The sequence below is a fragment of the Micromys minutus genome, assembly GCF_963924665.1.
Source record: "Micromys minutus genome assembly, chromosome: 9".
NCBI classification, from domain to species: Eukaryota; Metazoa; Chordata; class Mammalia; order Rodentia; family Muridae; genus Micromys; species Micromys minutus.
In genome coordinates, this window is record NC_137978.1 from 58737368 (window position 1) to 58742179 (window position 4812).

The 4812-nt window shown below is 40.7% G+C and overlaps 1 pseudogene across 1 annotated transcript; it reads left to right on the top strand.

Annotated features, from left to right (window-relative positions):
• Positions 1-515: 515 nt before the first annotated feature.
• On the top strand, positions 516-1280 carry LOC308424614 (phosphoglycerate mutase 1-like; annotated as a pseudogene). Its single transcript has one exon. The product of its transcript is annotated as a phosphoglycerate mutase 1-like (transcript).
• The last annotated feature ends 3532 nt before the right edge of the window (positions 1281-4812 follow it).

Consider the following 4812-nt stretch of genomic DNA (forward strand, 5'->3'; position numbering starts at 1 on the left):
CTTAGTCAAAAATCAAGTGACCATATATGTGAGTGCTCATTTCTGGATCTTCAATTCTATTCCATTGATCCATGTGCCTATCTCTGTACCAGTACCATGCAGTTTTTATCACAATTTCCTTGTAATATAGCTTGAAGTCAGGGATAGTGATTTGCGCAGATGTTTTCTTGATGTTGAAGATAGATTTCGCTATTCTAGGTCTTTTTTTATTCCAGATGAAATTGCACATTGCTATTTCCAACTCTATGAAGAATTGCATTGAAATTTTGATGGGGATTGCATTGAATCTGTAGATTGCTTTTGGTAAGATGGCCATTTTTACAGTGTTGATCCTTCCAATCCATGAGCACGGGAGATCTTTCTATTTTCTGAGATCTTCCTCGATTTCCTTCTTTAGAGGTTTAAAGTTCTTATCATACAGGTCCTTCGTTTGCTTAGTTAGAGTCACATCAAGATATTTTAGCGAGGAGAATCTCAGCGATCCTCAGTTGCTGCCGCATCCTCTGTCCGTCGTCATGGCTGCCTACAAGCTGGTGCTGATCAGGCATGGCGAGAGCTCCTGGAACCTGGAGAACTGCTTCAGCGGCTGGTAGGACGCCAACTTGAGCCCGGCGGGCCATGAGGAGGCGAAGCGCGGCGGGCAGGCATTGCGAGATGCTGGCTATGAGTTTGACATCTGTTTCACCTCTGTTCAAAAGAGAGCAATCCGAACCCTCTGGACAGTTCTGGATGCCATTGACCAGATGTGGTTGCCAGTGGTCAGGATGTGGCGCTTCAATGAGCGACACTATGGGGGTCTAACAGGTCTCAACAAAGCAGAAACTGCTGCTAAGCATGGTGAGCCACAGGTAAAGATCTGGAGACGATCTTACGATGTCCCGCCACCTCCAATGGAACCTGATCATCCCTTCTACAGCAACATCAGCAAGGATCTCAGGTACGCAGACCTTACTGAGGACCAGCTGCCCTCCTGTGAGAGCCTGAAGGACACTATTGCCAGAGCACTGCCCTTCTGGAATGAAGAAATTGTCCCCCAGATCAAAGAGGGGAAAAGGCTCTTGATTGCTGCCCATGGCAACAGCCTTCGGGGCATCGTCAAGCATCTGGAGGGTCTTTCCGAAGAGGCTATTATGGAGCTGAACATGCCAACAGGCATTCCCATTGTCTATGAATTGGACAAGAACTTGAAGCCCATCAAGCCCATGCAGTTCCTGGGAGATGAGGAGACCGTGCGTAAATCCATGGAAGCTGTGGCTGCTCAGGGCAAAGTGAAGAAGTGAAGGCAAGGAGGCAGACTCCTACCCGACACCCTCCCTGCCTGTTCCTGCCTCCTGCACCCTCCCCAGCACCTGCCACACTGACGACATCTTTAGGATCTTAAGTTTAAATTGCAGCTGCAGATGGGGACCTGTGGCTCCCATTTTCATTTTAGTATTTTATCTCTTGCACCCACTTCGTTCATAGAATCTAGTCAGAATAACACCTCTGGGGTGCAGGTTCTTGGTCCACATCCAGGGTCGGCTCCCTGTACCAGGAGAGTTGAGAGATAGCAATTATAGTTTTTCTTAGTTCTTTGTTTACTAAGGGTCTGCTTAGGAGGAAGTCAGGGAGGAACTGCACTGTGGTATGACCAATGAGAAGCTGCAGTCCAGTTTTGTCCCTGGAACCTGTTCTTCATTCTTCCCACAATTAGGTAACTGGGGGCGTAGTCATTCCAGTGGAGAGTGAAAGTAACCTCATGGTGATTTGAAAGACCCCACTTTCTCTCTGACCCTAAAAGAGCTGCTGGCCCTAGAAAGTTGGGATCAATCTTGTCAAGTCTGTATTACATTTACTTTTATATAAGAAAAGTATATATGCATATATCAGCACACAAAAGCAACTCTTGAGGTTGCTAGTGGCAGTTGAAATAGTCCTGTGTGGTCACCAGAAAATAAGCCATTCCTCATATCAAATGGGAGGAACTCCTTGTACCTCTTGCTGTGTTTGGATCCCTTTGCCTTGTTTTGTAGAGGTGAAGAGCCCCTTGATCACGTCCAAGTTTTTGTCTTTCACTGTCTGAATCATGTTCCAGCTGCTTGACCCTACTGTGTGGGTTCAGAACTCATTTGGGCATAACAACTAAATCTCTTTCCAGATCAGTATAATAAAGGAGTGATGTGCGACAAAAAAAAAAGATATTTTATATTGTTTGTGAATATTGTGAAGGGTATCTTTTCCCTTATTTCTTTTCCACATGCATGTTCTTTGAGTATAGGAAGGCTACTAATTTGGTTGAGTTAATTTTATATCTAGCCACTTTACTGAACTGGTTTATGAGCTGTATAAGTTCTCTGGTTGAATATTTGGGGTAACTTACATACACTATCATGTCATCTGCAAACAGTGATCTTCTTACTTTTTCCTCTCCAATTTGTTCCCCTTTAATTTTGTTTTGCTCTCTAATTGCTCTGGCCAGGACTTCCAGTATTATGTTGAATAGATAGAGGCAGAGTGGGCAGCCTTGTCTAGTCCCTGATTTTAGTGGGATTACATCAAATTTCCGCCAATAAGTTTGATGTTGCCTGTTGGTTTGCTGTATATTGCTTTTACTATGTTTAGGTATGGGCCGTGGATTCCTGTTCTTTCCAAGACTTTTAATATGAAGATGTGTTGAATTTTGTCAAATGCTTTCTCAGCATCTAGTGAGATGACCATGTGTTTTTTTGTATTTAAGTTTGTTTACATGGTGGATTACATAGATGGATTTCCATACATCAAACCATCCCTGCATCCCAGGGATTCTTTTGATCATAGTGAATGATCGTTTTGATTTGTTTTTGGTCAGTTTGCAAGGGTTTTACTGAGTATTTTTGTATCAAGGTGTATAATTGAGATTGGTCTGAAGTTCTCTTTCCTTGTAGGGTCTTTGTGTGGTTTAGGAATGAGGGTTATTGTAGCCTCAAAAAATGAGTTAGGTAGTGTTCCATCTGACTCTATTTTGTGGAGTAGTTTGGAGAGTATTGGTATTAGGTTGTCAATAAATGTCCAATAGAGTTCTGCACTGAACCCATCTGGAGCTGTCCTTTTTATGGTCGGTAGGCATTTGATGACTGCTTCTATTTCTTTAGGTGTTATGGGATTATTTAGATGGTTTACCTGCTGTGGTTTAACTTTAGAATCTGGTATCTGTCTATGAATTCATCCATTTCATCCATATTTTCCAGCTTTGTTGAGTATAGGCTTTTGTAGTAGTATCTGCTGGTTTGTTGAATTTCTTCAGTTTCAGTTGTTATGTCTCCAATTTGATTTCTGAGTTAGTTAATTTGGATACTCCTTCTGCCCTCTAGTTAGTCTGGCTAAGGGTTTATCAATCTTGTTTATTTTTTCAAAGAACCAGCTCTTGGTTTTGTTGGTTCATTTAACAGTTCTTTTTGTTTCTATTTGGTCAATTTCTGCTCTGAGTTTGATTACTTTTTGCAGTCTTCTCCTCTTGGGTGTATGTGCTTTCTTTTGTTCTAGAGCTTTCAATTGTACTGTCAAGTTTCTAGTGTATGCTTTCTCCAGTGTCTTTTTGGAAGCATTCAGAGCTATGAGTTTTGCTCTCTGTCCTGCTTTCATTGCATCCCATAGGTTTGGGTATGTTGTGTTTTTATTTTCATTAAATTCTAAAAAATCCTTAGTTTCTTTCTATATTTCTTCATTGACCATGCTATTGTTGAATAGATCATTGTTTCATTTCCATATGTATATGGGATTTTTGTTGTCTTTGTTGTTATAAAAGACCATCTTAGATCATGGTGATCTGATAGGATTCATGTGAATATTCTTGTCTTCTTATATCAATTGAGGCTTGTTCTGTGACTGATTATATGGTCAATTTTTCAGAAGGTGCAGTGAGGTGCTGAGAAGATGGTGTATTCTTCTGTTTTAGGATGATATATTCTGTATGTGTCTACTAATTCCAATTGGTTCATAACCTCTGCTATTTTCACTGAGTCCTTGTTCAGTTTCTATTTCCATGATCTGTCCCTTGATGCAAGTGGGGAGTTGAGGTCTCCCACTATTTTTGTGTGGGGTGCAACGTATTTTTTGAGCTTTAGTACGGTTTCATTTAAATATGGGTGCTCTTGTATTTGGAGCATATATGTTAAGGATTGAGAGTTCCTCCTGACAAATTTTTCCCTGTAACAAGTAAAAAGTGTCCTTCATTATCTTTTTTGATAACTTTTGGTTGAAAATCTACTTTATTCGATATTAGGATGGCCACTCCATCTTGCATCTTGGGGCCATTTGCTTGGAAGGTTTTTTTCCCAACCTTTTCCTCTGAGAAAGTGTCTGTCTTTGTCCCTGAGATGAGTTTCCTGTATGTATTAAAATGCTGGATTCCATTTATGTATCCAGTCTGATAGCCTATATCTTTTTATTGGTGAATTGAGTCCATTTATGTTAACAGATATTAAGAAATAGTGGCTGCTCTTTTCTGCTATTTTTGCTTTTAGAGGTAGAATTGAGCCTGTGAGTCTTTCTTCCTTTGGTTTTCTTGCTTAGGTATTTTCTTGTTTTTACTAGGATGTAGTTTCCTTCCGTGTATTGCGTTTTTCACATATAATTTGTTGTAGTGCTGGGTTTGTGGTCAGATATTGTATGAATTTAGTTTTGTTTTGGAATATCTTGGTCTTTCCATCTATGGTAGTTGAGAGTATTGCTGGGTAGCAGCTTGTGCTTACACTTGTATTCGCTTAGGATTAGCATGATGTCTGTCCAGGATCTTCTAGCTTTCGTAGCCTCTGTTCAGAATTTGTTGTGATTCTGATTGGTCTGCCTTTCCTT